The 15,094-nt window shown below is 48.4% G+C and overlaps 1 protein-coding gene across 2 annotated transcripts in view; it reads left to right on the plus strand.

The window, feature by feature from the left end:
• The first annotated feature begins 1,119 nt into the window (after nt 1–1,119).
• The window catches only part of SEMA6C (semaphorin 6C), a 99,926-nt gene continuing 85,951 nt past the window's right edge, over nt 1,120–15,094 (plus strand). For both annotated transcript variants that reach the window (XM_060269548.2, XM_060269549.2), the window contains exon 1: nt 1,120–1,416. The gene's annotated coding sequence lies outside the window, so the exon portion shown is untranslated. The remainder of the gene's footprint in view (nt 1,417–15,094) is intronic.

Here is a 15,094-nt window from a genome sequence, read left to right on the forward strand (position 1 = left end):
TTCAAAATATAGTCTGGCCCCCCACAAGGTCTGAGGGACAGTGGACCGGCCCTCTGCTGAAAACGTTTGCTGACCCCTGCACACACGGTGTTGCTCGTGAAATTATAGAATCGGAAGGGACCACGAGGGGCATCTAGTCCAACCCCTTCCAATGCAGGAATCCTTTTGCCCAACTTGGGAATCGACCCCACGACCCTGAGATTGATAGAGTCTCATCCTCTACCAGCGGAGATATCCTGCAGCTGTTTTAGAATGTTTTCAAATAGGAACCTAGGAAGCGGCTTTATCCTGCGTCTGACCATGTTCCATCTAGCTCCATATTGTTGACACTGACCGGCAGCAGCTCTCCAGGGTTTCAGGCGGGGACATTCCCAAGCCTACCTGAAGATGAGGAGGACTGAACAGGGAATATCTGCATGCAGAGCAGCTGTTCCACCCCTGAACCACAGCACTGCTCTTTAAAATGAAGTTAAGATTCCAGTCCTCATTGTTCCGCAGAACGGCATGATTCTACAAAAAAAGCTTCTAACACGGGGGAGGCTGGCCTAGGAATTAAATCCTGCACGGGGGCTCAGTCCTGCAACACACACACCCCAAATTCAGATCCTTCCTTTTCTGCTGCTTTGCTTCTGCAACCACAACAACGTCTGAACTCTACAAACGCTTATTTACCCCAGCGCAACTTTGCCACCCCAAGCCGGATCCGCCCCGCTCTCCAACCCCAACGGGTCTACTCCGAGGAGGGCTCCCCACCCCCTTGCATTAGCAAAGTGCTGAGTTAGGGCTTTTTTTTTTTGCTTCCTTCCTTGTCCCCCTCCTTCATCCTGCGCCCTCCTCTCCCTCACCGCCCTGGTATCCGGAGGAACCTGAAGGTCACCCGGACCCTCTTGCTCCCCGTGCCCAGGTCCTGCCTCCTGCCGCCGGAGGCCCCGATCCTGGCTTTCGCGGCGGCCGCGGAGGGAGGCGAAGGCGGGCCTGGCCGGGCCGGGCGAGGCGAGGCGGAGCTGCGCGCAAGGGCGCCCGGCGCAGATTGGCGCGCCCTGCTGCAAGGGGCGGGCCGGCCTGCGCTGGGGCGTTGAGTTACGAGCCTGTGCCTTGCCAGGGGCTTTGTTTGTAAGCTTTCTCGCCGTCTCTCCACCTCTTTTTTCCCCTCTCTCCCCCACCCCTGCCTTATGCCTTTCCTTCCTCCAGCTCAGCCATCGGAGCTCCATGCAAGCCATCTAATTCTTTAAGTCCTCTCCAGGCGCGCAGAGAATCTTGCACCAGATTGATCCTTATTTTTTATTTTTTTTTTTTTTTGTACTGGCTCTGCCTTTTCAGAACCACTCTCTTTCTTCCCTCCCTCCTTCCCTCGGACGGTTCGCCCCATCCCTCCTCCTCTGCAGAGGCGAGAAAAGGAGCTCCTGGATTCCCAAGGTAAAGCAACATCTCCCTCCTTATTTCTTTCTTTCGGGGAGGGGGGGTGGCATTGCTTTGGCGAGGATGCGCTTCGGGCTTGCACTGCCAAGCGCGCTCTGGCGATGGTCTTTTCGCTGCGGCGGCGGCTGGCGCGCGGGGTGGCTTTCATCTAGTCACCCCAAAAAGAAAAGAAAAACTCACCCCCCCTTCACCCTTCCTAAAATACAACAAACCATTCTTCCTCCAAACCAGCGCGCGCCCTCTCTTTGCGCGTCAGTTCCGATCCACTCCGTGGATCGCGAAACAGAACCCTCCTCAGTTTCAACTTTAGAAGCTGGTCGATTTTATTGCCCACCCCCATTTTAAATAAATAAATAAATAAACGCACGCACTTTTTAAAATAATAATAATTTGCATTAGATGTTTAACAAGGAGGACAACAAGCGTCGCTTTTCAAAAAACAAAACAAAAACCATCAGAGCTCAATTGCAGTGTCCGTAATAGTAACCAGTAACTGGTTGGGTGATAAGCCAAAATCGCATACAAATCGTATAAATACACACGAATTTGTATTGCATTCTATTTGTGTTTCTGTTAATATTCTATTTGCACGACTCCTTCGCCCAGCTTGCGCCACTGTTTCGAACCCAAAGCGCCTCTAAGTCAATTTCGCCCAGAACTGCTGCTGACGGCGAAATTATACCTGGTGAACTTCCAGTCCTGTTGCTTTGGCTTTCGGCTCCTTTGTTGCTCTTGGCTTGGAAGGAAACTTCTCCGAGAAAGGCAGGGAGGAGGAAGTGTGGTGGTGGTTACGGGCAGGAGCTGGGATCCTCGAATTATGTCTCTTGTCTTGGGTGACTTCGGTTTACTTTCAACGGATCAAGCCACGAGCTTGTTTTCCAACCGGACTCTCCTTTCCTCCCCAAATAATCAGGCTATTATTTTGGTGTGTGTGTGCGCGCGCGCGCTTAAGGGAGCAAGCAACACAGAGAGAAAAAGTGTGTGTGTGGAGTTGGCTGGAGTTCCAGGGCTCCCATCCTGTGGCCAAAAAAACTCTTGTTTTGAAACAATTAAGTGAAGCCAAAACTCACACAGCTGGAGAATTGTAACTGAGCTCCCTTCGTACTCGGAGAGGGAGAGGGGGAGGAGGCAGAGTCAGAGGAGCCAGCTCTGAAACTCTTTTTGTGGCATTGATCTTGGACAAAGTAGGCTCAGCTGACTTCTGGGACTGCCAGGATCCAAAAAAAAGTGTGTGTGTTGGGGGAAGACACAAAGGGTTGAATCCAATGCTAGCCCTACTCTGAGTAGACCTTTCGCAGTAAATAGACTTGGCAAACTTTGGTTCATCTTTTGTTTGTAAATGCTTAGATGAGGTTGGTGTTTGGTTTTTTTAATGCAATGGAGCGGAATACAGTATAAATGTTGTGGAAAGAATTGAGTTTTAATTTTGATGGGTGTCCTCTGAGTTGAGTTGAAGTATCTGGATCAGGACAAAGTGGGGGGGGGGGCTTCTCCAGCCTCCTGTTCTCCCAGTGGCCAACCAGATGATTGATTGATTAATAAATAAATAAATTATTATTTCTACCCCGCCCATCTGGCTGGGTTTCCCCAGCCACTCTGGGCGTCTTTCAACAGAACATTAAAAACAAAATAAAACTTCAAACATTAAAAACTTCCCTAAGCAGGGCTGCCTTCAGATGTCTTCTAAAATTCTAAAAGATGCCTCAATGGGAAGCCCCCCAGCCGGACCTGAGTTCAAGAGAACTCTTCTCCCACTCCTGTGATTTGCAGCACCAGGTAGGACTGGGAAATGCTTGCATTCCTGGAGAGCTGCTGCCGGTCGGTGCAGGCAATGCTGAGCTAGATGGACTCTGTAGAAGGCAGCGGGAAAGACCTTTGAATGATACCAGTTGCTGGGATTTACCAGTGGAGAGGGTGCTGCTCTCGCACTCATGTCCTGCTTGTGCGGTTCCTATTGCAGGGGGTTGGACTAGATGACCAATGGGATCCCTTCCAGCTCTACGATTCTGTGGGCCTCTGCTTGGCCACTGGGAGGACAGGCTGCTGGAGGAGGGGGGGGCTCCTTTACCTGTTGCTGATATGGGGCTCTTCTGATGTGCACAAACCTTGCCAAACTCTGTGTTGGGCTGACTTTTGAGCACGCCCTCATTAGGATTGTCTTCTGAGCTGGAGATTCCCATCCCTTCCAGAACCCCATTCATTCACACCTGGTCCTTGCGACAGAGATGGCAACTGAGGGCTGAGATGGTGTGTTAATTCCAGGTGGGGAGAGTGGAATACACTGAGATGGGCCTACCCCGCGGGCATGTCCCAAGGATGGGGAGGCACCTGTGGCCTGTGCCTCCAGATGTTGGCGGATTCCAACCCCCACCATCATCCCTGAGCCAGCCCATCAACATCTGTACAGCCACTGATACTCCATCTCCCCGTGCGAAATGAATGGCAATAGTTGTAGCTTTCCAGAAACTTTGCTCCTGAGGAATAATAGTAATCTATACCTGAAGGTGCGTCTCCACCCCCATCGTCCAGCCCGGACACTGAGATCCAGCTCCGAGGGCCTTCTGGCAGTTCCCTCACTGAGAGAAGCCAAGTTACAGGGAACCAGGCAGAGGGCCTTCTCGGTGGCGGCACCCGCCCTGTGGAATGCCCTTCCATCAGATGTCAACTATCTGACTTTTAGAAGACATCTGAAGGCAGCTCTGTTTAGGGAAGTTTTAAATGTTCTGTTGGGAGCTGCCCAGAGTGGCTGGGGAAGCCCAGACAGATGGGCGGGGTATAAATAATAAATAATGATGATGATGATGATAGTGTTATAAGACAGCATAGGGGTTTGCTTTGAACTTTAGTTAGAACCCAATTCCTAGCCCTCTGCCACAGACCTCATTCAGCCCCAGAAATACAGTGGTACCTCGGTTTATGAACACAATTGGTTCCGGAACTCTGTTCATAAACTGAAGCGTTCATAAACTGAAGCGAACTTTCCCATTGAAAGTATTGGAAAGTGAATTAATCCGTTCCAGATGGGTCCGCGGCGTTTGTAAACCGAAAATTCATAAACCGAGGTGTTCATAAACCAAGGTTCCACTGTACAGGAAACACCAGCCAAGGCAGTGTCTCTGAGCACGGGCAGAGTGTCTTTTCTGTGGCAATGTCTGGAAAGGTTTGTAAGGTCATATCGGCAAGTGGTTTGGGATTTTGTGTGTGTCGGATTTGCACTCTCTCAATTGTCAGAGAAGTTATAAACTGGGCGGGTGTTTGTGTACATGGGCAGTTGTGGGAGAAATGGGGGAGGGGTCTCAGCCCTTTGGCAGAGGGTACAATCACAGGCCTAGCCCCCTAGGACTGATCGGATGGCCCAGGGGTTGTCGCCAAATAGGTTTCACTCTAAGTAGACCCATTGAAATGAAGAAACCCAAGTTGGTGATGCCCATTGATTTTGATGGGCCTGTTTCAATGGTTCCCGGAGCGATCAGTCCCAGTGGGGGGCAGTGGGATAATTTAGGGGGGCACTCAGAGGCAGGGCAACTGGAGGGGGTGATTCAAGTCTCCTGCTATGTGGCCTTAAACCAGACATAGCGGAAACTGGTATTTCTCCATCAAGCCCATCTATCGCTTTAAGAATTTACCGCGCGTTGAAGTACAGCAGTTACTAAATGTGGCATTGAAGAATTCCTGCTAAATGACTATCAGACTTTGAGAAGCTGGTGACTGGATCGAATTCATCAGTTCTGTTGAACTAAGCTAAATCGTTTTAATTGGATTTTGAACAAATGTGCGGTTAATTGTTCTGAATTTCATTGTGTTGTTATCTTCCCTAGTGAGTCGTCCAAACTGCTATTCCGAATTATTATTATTTAATTAAATTTGTACATTGCTTAAGCTTGCCCAAGGCAGCCCAAAGCAACATGCAACAAATACTGCTTTTTATAGGGTAAGGGGCCCCGGGGATGAGTTTATGGCACCAAGGGGGAAGTGGCCCCCAAAAGTTGGGGAGCCACTGGAGTTTTCTGAGTAGGACTAGCCTTGCCTGCAGCTCCTGGGTCCAACCGTTGCCTCTGCCAAAGACCTCATCACAGGCTCTCGTTCATAGGGAAATAAAACAGGGACTTCTCTGTGGTGGCCTCCTGTGGCTTTCAATATCTTCCCTAGAAAGGAGGAAAGTGTGTGGGCCTCCTCTGCATGGGCGTTCAGGAGAACCCTAAAGGCTTGTTTTTGTTCTGCTCCACATTTTGTGGTTCTGCTTTTTAATAACTTGTTTTACTGGTTGTTGATGGGCGATAGCTCATGCTTGGTAAATCATGAGATTCTTGATCTCAGGGTTGTGAGTTTGAGCCCCATGTTGGGCAAAAGATTCCTGCATCACAGGGGGTTGGACTAGATGATCCTTGTGGTCCCTTGCAATTCTAGGATTCTATGGAGCTGTTTTGTTACTTTACTGAGATTTTAAGAACTTTGGAGGGGGGCACTATGTTGTCGTTTTTATTGATTCAAGTTGTCTATTGTCTCTTCATCTTAAATCTTGGCGGTGTGGACACCCTGGGAAGTGTGTTTGGGGGGCTGGTGGTACATGTTTGTTTTTAACCTGTTGAGCAAATGCATTGAAACAGCGCAGGCCTACCTTGCAGGGGTGTGTTTGTAAGGCTGTCAATGGGAATAAGGGAATGTTCTGCGTGTTTGAAAGAGCAGTAGATAAACTCAAAGATTTTTATGCTTGAAAGTGAATTCCTATAGCCCCCTAAAGGAGGTTGCTGCCCACTGAGCATGCTTGCCATAGGATCCCCCCCCCAACCTCCCAGTTTTAAAGTTTTGAAAGGTTACTTAAGGGAGCTTTCCCCTGGAATGTTTCATAGCAGGGATTTGGGCGGGAGGGGAATTTAATCGCCTTGGTTTCTGCAGAGCATTTGGGGGGGAGGGCTGTTGCTCCTCACTTAATCTGAAGGGTCCATTGCCCTCGTTCTGTCAAGCGACGCCGAGATGCCGTGGGGGGCTTTCGCTGCTGCTGGCTCACTATCCGCTCCCGCGATTAATTTGGGGATAACGCTGGCGTTTTGGCGGCTCGCTCCTTTATTTATTTATTTTCGAAATCCCTTTCGCCCAGGATCAGTGCGGAAAAGAGTAAGATCAGGGCTGTGAGCACGGCGATAACATTTCGTACGCGGCGCAACAGTTTTAAAAGCGTGCTTTAATTGCGTATTTCCTTGAAAAAACAAAAACAAAAATGGGATAATTTATTTATTTGTTGCATTTACATCCTGCCTTTTCATCCATGGTTCATCTCTCCCTCCTCTCTTATTTCCCACAACAACCCTGTCAGGTAGGTGAGAGAGTTTACGACTAGCCGAAGGTCACACCCAGGGGAAAAAACTTCATGGCTGAGCAGGGATTTGAACCCTGTTCTCTCTCTGTTTCTCAGGTTTTTAGGTCCTCCTGAGGGCCGCTCCCCCAATTCCGCATGTGTGCGGACTCTTCCCAGTTTTCCAGCGGAAGTGCACTCTGCACTTTCTCAGGGACCCTCTTCTTCTTTTAATCTCTGGATGGGCCAGGGTTAAGCTTGAGCATCGAAGATTCATGAACCGCACCCGGGGCGTGAATTAAGTCCTGGGTTTTGAATGGATGGGAAATCCCAGTGCCTTTTTCTCGTAGCATTAAGGCTGCATCGAACAAGCTTACGGATCGATATGCGTTGAACGAGCTGCAAGGTTAATAATTTCTGCAACAATTGATGTTGCTTATATAGATTTCAGGCAGGAGGACAAGGAGGGGCCCAAAGACCGAGGATGGGCAGTTGGCGGTTGGGGGAGCAGAAAGTCAGGGAATCGATCGAACTTGAGTTGAGTTTTGGAAAGCTGTTAGAACCTCTCCGATCATCATTTTTCGCCTCTGTCGAAATTTGGGAGGTGTCCAGTACATTGGTGTCTGCTTGCTTTTGTTACCATGTGGAGATTCCCTTACAGGGAACGGGGATCAAATATCTCGATGTCTTGAGTCCTGCAGTTTGGGGGGAGACCTTTGATGTTCCGATTTCCAGAAGGGGTCGGTTAATAAAATCACTTGTCTCCAACCAATTTGGACTCAACATTGACTTACAGTCGTACCTTGGAACTCGAATGGAATCCGTTCCAGAAGTCCGTTCGACTTCCAAAACGTTCAGAAGCCAAAGTGCGGCTTACGATTGGCTGCGGGAAGCTCCTCCAGCCAATTGGAAGCCGCGGAACCAGCATCCGCGTTCCAAAGAACATTCGCCAACTGGAACACTCACTCAGGTTTGTGGTGTTTGGGAGCCAAAACGTTCGACTCACAAGGCGTTCGCAAACCAAGGTACAGTACGACTGTATTGAATTTCTATCCTGCCTTTCCCCCAAGGAGCGCAAAGTGATGTGCCTGGTTCTACCTGCCCTCGGGTTTTGTTTTTTTAAAACATTTTTATTAATTTTCCAAAAACAAAAAACACGAAAACATCACCAACAATTTTTTAAACCAATTTTTAAACTTCTATTTCACTGTATCTGAAGAAGTGTGCATGCACACGAAAGCTCATACCAAAATAAAAACTTAGTTGGTCTTTAAGGTGCTACTGAAGGAATTTTTTTATTTTACTTCGACCCAGACCAACACGGCTACCTACCTGTAACCAATTTTTTAAACCATAATTTTTACTTGACTTCCCTCCACTCCCCCTCGTGGTTTCATTGGTTAGAACTTATTCACGCACATCCTTAAAACCTTATATAATTAATAATTCTGATTTTAAACCTTTTCATCTTATTACAAGTGACTTTTAAAAGTTATACTAATGTAAAGATCTATACACAAAGCTTAAAAGATATGCATTAAACTACCCCCTTTTTAAATAATTCCCTGCCCTCGTTTAATGCCCACAACAATCCTGCAATGTTGGCGAGGGTGAGGCAGGCAGTGACTGCCCCAAAGCCACATGGCCGAGTGGGGATTTGAACCCTCGTCTTTCCCATGTCCAACACTCTAACCACTATATGACGCTGGCTCACAGAAGTTGACTTATTGGTAAATGAATGAACCGAAGTTTAATGAACCTTGGGGACGTCTTTCAATGGGTCCGCAGGACTAACATTGAACGCAGCCCCAACAAATTCATAATTTTTGTGTGGATCACAGCCCTTTTCAGATGCATGGAGCATGATCTTGAGTGACAGGTCTGAAGTAGAGGCATGGAAGGTTGTAGAACAACGAGGTCAGAGGGAACAAGCAGAGAAATGCAAACGTAACCAAAAAAGTTGTTGATAATGCAGACATCATTTGACCAAACTACGGGAGGCAGTGCAAGACAGGAGTGCCTGGCGTGCTATGGTCCATGGGGTCACGAAGAGTCGGACATGACTAAACGACTAAACAACAAAATGCAGACATCCTGGCATTGGTAAGCCAACTGACCCAGGTAACACGCTAAGAACACTTCATTCTCCGCTCAGGCCATAAATGATCACACCAAACCTCTGGGTGCGTTATAATTCAGCAGTTTCACTCGGCAGCCCCTCTTTGAAGTTCCTTTGCTCCAGGGTGGCCACTTTAAGGAAATTTGCAGAGTACCCTGGGAAACTAAAATGCCAACCAGCTTTTGAATATTGAAGCAGCAGTGAAATATTGCTGTTCGTTATGTAATTATCTCTGTCTATGCTGTTCTGCATTTCCTTTTCCTTCTGATCTCTCCATTCGCAGCTCTCCCTCCAAAAAAACCCCAAGTAATCATTGAGAATCTGCTTCCCAATATGTGCTGAAGTAGGCTGCAGTCCACACAAGATCTCCTGCTGGCGTTAAAGGCGCCCCAAACCCATTATTATTATTATTATTATTATTATTATTATTATTATTACATCTCTGACTGTGTGGTGCCTCACTGCGATCCTCTAAGGTCAGGGAATCTTTGGGCCACATTCCGTTCTGGTCAACCTTCCGGGGGCCACATGTGGGTGATGCCAGAGACTAAGTGGGTGGAGCAAGATTATTATTTATTATTTTGATTTATTACCCATCCTTCAACCTGAGGTCCAAGGGAGTGTCATGGCCATTTAAGACCTAACATTAAAAAACTGTTTGAAACCACTTACAGCCCTGAGAACAGGGTGGTGTCCTAAAAACACATATCTCAGGGGTCAAAGAGGTGAGTCTTCAGCATTCATCGAAAGCTGTAAAATGAATACAACTTAGGGGCTGCCACAGAGAAGGCTCTCTCCTATGCCACAACTGCTGAGCTTCCAAAGGCCCTCTTCTATCTCAAAAGCAGCTCTGAGGATCGGGTCATAGAATCACAGAACTATAGAGTTGAAAGGGGTCTCAGCGGTCATCTATTCCAACCCCCAGCAATGCAGGAATCTCAGCTAAAGCATCCATGACAGATGGCCATCCAACCTCTGCTTGAAAACCTCCAAGAATGTTAGTCAACCACCACTGTCAAACAGCTCTTACCGTCCCTCAGAAAGTTCTTCCTGATCTTTAGCTGGAATCTCCTTTCTTGTAACCTGGGTTCGAGTCCTACCCTCTGGAGCCGGAGGAAACAAGCTTGCTCCATCTTCCATGCGGCAGCCCTCAAGATATTTGAAGATGGCCATCTTATCACCCCTCAGTCTTCTCTTCTCCAGGCTAAGCATCCCTCCGTCCCTCAACCATTCCTCATCAGGCTTGGTTTCCAGAGCCTCAGTCATCTTGGCCCGCCTCCCCTCTGCGCATGTTCCAGGGTCACTCGGGAACAGAGTTGTTCTCCAACCCCAACACCTTTCTTGGGAGTAAGGATCCTGAGTTCGGATCATGGCCCAATTTGTGGGTGCAGGCAGCAGGAGGGGAGGGGGGTGGTGTTCGATGACAGCAAGGCTCAGTGTGGAAGCCATTTTTTTAATTAAAAAAAATTATAAATAAGCTGGTGTGCAGAAGGGAACATCTCAACTGGCTCGTTCCAGTTGCGCTGTTAACGAGTGACAGCTGATTTCTGCATCGTTAATTGCTAATCAAGCCAGACGAATATCCCACCGGGAAGAGGAGAATGAGCCAACGGCAAAGTGAAGCTTAGTAGGAAGGTTTTATTATTCTTATTCTTATTTTAAAGTGGGGGGTGGCCTTTCTCTGCTGGCAATTGCTCTCTCCCCTCAATGTTTCACCTCTCCTTAGCCTTTGCAGAGTTAGTCTGCTGTGATAGGGGAAGGGGTGGAATCGAAGGGTATTTCTTTTCCGCTTTCCCCCCCAAAAGAAATACTGTGGAACGGTTTGGTGAAAAAGAAGGCCCCTCTTTCTCCCCTCTCCCTCTCCTTCCTTGCTTTCTATTTTAAGGCCTCGGATTGTTCATCATAATTTTATTAAAAAGGTGACTGAGGGGAGAAATTGAATCGGCGTCTGCCGCCGCCACGTGGCTTGAATTCCCAATTAAAGAGGACACCGGCTGTGGGGAGAGGGAGAGCGCTGGGCCTGAGGCGCAGGCCACAGTCGGGATGATAGTCGGTAGAGGATGAGACTCTTAATCCCAGGGTTGTGGGTTCGAGACCCGTGCTGGGCAAATAAGTCCTCCGTTGCAGGGGGTGGGACTAGATGACCCTCGGGGTCCCTTCCAACTCTATGACTCTTTGATCTATGGCCTCAGCACAGCTATGACGGGTTGGGTAAGCTGAAAGGCTTGGCAAACGGAGGTGGGGAGCGGGCTGCTCCCGCACTCGGGGCCTCCTTGGGCGCATCCCAGATTTTAACTGATTTTAGTTCCCATTCATTGCCTTGCGTTCCTCATAAACTGATTAGAGAGGGCTGTTATAAAGCGGTACACATTAAAAAAAATGAATAAATAAAGTCTCTGTGGACCACCGAATAGGCCACTGTTGACTTCCTGCCTGGGCCTGGGAACAGCCCCCCCCCCCCAATAGCTACTTTTTGTTGGATAGTTTTTAAATCTCAAAAATCTTCTGGGCAATTCTGGGGTTGGGCAACTTCCTTCTCCGAAATTACCCGCCAGCCTTCGTAGGAAAGCTGAGTGATCCCTCGATGCCTTTTTTTATGGGAATATTTTATGGCCCTACGTCTCCCCACACCTTCCACTCCCTCCCAGATGGGTCATGTATAACTTTAAGGAAAGGAGATTATTATAGGGCCATGTTGTGCCTGTGCTTAAACTCTTCCTATAAAAACAGACTCTGTGTGGAGGCTCCTTCCCACCATCGAGGGAGAAAGAAAATCCTCTCTTGTTCTTGGGTGTAGAAAACAGACTGGGGGGGCATAGCTGGTGTCCCCTCCGATATGGAAAATAATAAAATTAGATGGCTTGCTCATCAATTCTTCCAGCTCCAAGTGGCCTCTGGATGTGTGGCGTTGTGAGGAGGGAGCAGCCAGGAGGCAGGGCCTGATCCATGACGGAAACAGCCTAGATCAGCTGCCCCTTTGAAGCCTCATTTTTTACCTCTGGTTTTGTGAATAAAATGTAGGTGGTTGGGTCGGGCACATCGGGTGGTGAGGTACCTACACAAACACACCACCTTAGCAATCCCAGCGACTGCATGTGTGGTTGATTCAAGATAAAATTCCTCAAGGATGCTGGAGTTGCAAAATTTACGCACTGGGTAGGAGCGGGGGCCGATTGAATGGCCACGGGGGTCCCCTCCGAACCTTCGTGTTTCTGCTTTTCCACGAAAACTCTGCCCTCAAAAGGGCCGTAGGTCGATTCACAGCAAAATGACTATTTTTGCAGGTCTGTGCATAGCACGAGGGTGACAAAATGGGTGGGGGTGTTAGAAACAAGTGAATGGAAGGAATCAAAAACTAAAGATTGGAATTGATTCTAATTCCAGAGTTGTCATCATTACTTTTAATTCACTTCACTAAAGCAGGAATCTATTTATTATATAACGACAGTGATGATAAACAGAGTGATGAAGTGAATGATACTTAGTTGCTTTTTACCGAAACCAGGGGGTTGAGCTAGATGACCCGTTGGGTCCCTTCCAAATCTACAATTCTAGAATTCTACGACTCGGAGCAATGGATGCATGAAGCCAAGAAGCAATAAACAAGCAGACCTCTGCGTTTCAGATCTGGGTGTGTGTTTGTGTGTGTGTGTTGAACTCTGATCAGTGATATACATTTGGCCGGGTTTTCTGTGCCAGAAACGCAAGCACGCACGCACAGACCCCCCTCTGCTTTCCTCCCGAGGTGTCCCAGATTGCCTGGGAGATGCCGGGATCCATTTTTCCCACACTCGGAAACTTTGGAACGTGCCGATGCGCGCAGGGTGCAAAGTTTGCAGCTCCGAGGTTCCCGGAACAGCTGTTGGGGACGCAGCAGTTCCCAGAAAAGTCCTGCGCCTGGTCCCCTCGGGATGGAGGCTCTGTGCCGGCAGCTCCCCGGAGGGCCTGGGGAAGGACGCAGCAGCGGGACGAAAGTATGGCAGGGTCAGCCTCAGTCGCCGAACCTCCGGCCCTTCCCATGACTCTCAGGACAGCTTGCCTGGGACGCTGGGAGGCCGCGGTGGGGGGGGGATGCCCTCCATCGTCAAGGCCAACAAAGCATCCGGCGGGTTCTGGGGAGTGTTTTTCCTTCGAAGCACAATAGGATGAGGACAGGGAAACTAGGAGTGATGGCTTCTCTTGTGTTCCTTCTCTCTATCTCACTCACTCACAAAACTCTCTCTCGCACACCGATTCTCTCAAACACACAAATTGTCTCTTTCTCTCTCAGACAAACAAGATTGATTGAGCGATCAATAGATAGCTGCATCTGTCTGTCCCTCTTCTCTCTCATTCACACACAGTCCCTGTCTGTCTGTCTGTCTGTCTGTCTGTCTGTCTGTCTGTCTGTCTGTCTGTCTGTCTGTCTCTCTCTCTCTCTCTCTCTCTCTCTCTCTCTCTCTCTCTCTCTCACACACACACACACACACACACACACACACACACTTCTTTTCAACTGTGAACTAGCTAGAGAGGAGCATACCGCTTCATTTCTGTTCCTCGTTTATCCACATCAACACACTTCTTTTTTTAAAAAAAAAGTCCTCATGGAAATTCACCCACCTCTTAGTGCAAATTTACCTGAACAGTCAGCCGTTTGAATGCAATTTTACCCAACGTCAGGGGTGCCATCTTGAATTAAATACTGCGGTGAGAGGTAAGCTCTGCCCCACAGAACCGATCGCAAGAGGTCATTTGAATGGCAATACCCATCAACTGGGGGGAGCAAGCCCCCTCAAATATTTTATTGGAGGGCGGCTGAAGGGACCTTGGCCCCTTGGAGTTGGCTCCCATGCCCAACCTTCACAGTTTTGCCCTTTCCCCCAATATGACACAAATAATATGCATTTGTATGCATGCTTTACCCTAGTGTGCACATTCTATGAACATTCCCTCCCCCCCCCCCAATTGGGGAACCGCATTGCAAAATTCAGAGGAGGGCAAGCGTCAACAAATGGCCGTGTTTTTGGTTGTCGTATTGTATCAAAAAGTACAAGTTAGGTAGGATCACCTTCAAACTGCAAACGCAAGCAAATTTCTCCTCCATCTGTAGTCCTAATGCGGAAGAACTGCGATGAAATGCCAGGAGTTGGGAAAAGGTTCCTCTTTGTCCTCCTCTGCGAAATCAAGTTCTCTTTCGGTATTTGAAGGCACCTTGTCTTTGAAAGACTCTCCTATCTGAGTTAAAAGATTGCGCACCCCACACCCCACCCGCAGTTAGGACATTGCACATTGCTTGGGTTTGCTACTCAACAGTCCTCTACTTGAAGGTCTTCTTAGTCCTAGTCCAGTTGTTGTTAATATTAATATTAATATTAATATTGATTATTATTAAGTTTCCCTTCCACTGTCTACACCCACCCAGCAGAACTGAGCTCTGGGTGTTCTCCTTTACAGTCCACTAGTTGAAGGTCTTCTTCGTCCTAGTCCAGTTGTTGTTGTTGTTGTTGTTGTTGTTAATTAAAGTTTCCCTTCCACAGTCTACACCTGCCCAGCAGAACAGAGCTCTGTCCTCCCCACCGTAGCAAGACGTGCTGCCTTTTCCTTTCAAATAGCAGGCATTGTTTCTCAATTTCCATCCCTGCCTGTAAATTAGAATGTACAAATATAATGCAAATGGATGTTCATTCATTTTTGGAGGGGTGTGTGTGTGTGTGGAGCTGTCGTATCCCGCTAAGCCTTTTCCTTGGGATATACTGCCCACCCCCAACTGGGCAGTCCTCTCTTTGAATGCCTGTTTTACAGGACAGCCCTCTCTTGGGAGCCCTGCTCTGTCCGAAGAGTTGTCCCGTCCAATCCCCCCTTTAAGGATCAAGAACCCTGAGAGGGGAAACTGGGGGGGGGGATGTAGGCGTCTTGCAGCTGCCCACCCGCCATTTCTCCGCACCTGGGCTGCCAGCTGAGTTGGCGCCCTCAGGTCACCTGGCCGCAGTCTCCTTCCCTGCGGCGAGGTGCATTGTATTCCAGGCAAAATTACAGTGATTATTTCTCAATTTGCATCCGTGCATATTAATTAGCTGGTGCCTATTTCACGCAGATGGGACGTCTTTTGTCTTTTGAGGGGAGGGGATGGAATGCATGTGTGTGTGTGTGTGTGTGTGTGTGTGTGTGTGTGTGTTGGCAGTGTGTAACTGAAACCCCACATCTCATGCAGGAGAAGCAAAAAAATGGAGGCAGGCGAGGGATGGGGAAGACACCGACTCTGACTTGTGACCTCTTGGGAA

This window comes from Zootoca vivipara, chromosome 16 (assembly GCF_965207765.1).
Source record: "Zootoca vivipara chromosome 16, rZooViv2.hap1.1, whole genome shotgun sequence".
NCBI lineage: Eukaryota > Metazoa > Chordata > Lepidosauria > Squamata > Lacertidae > Zootoca > Zootoca vivipara.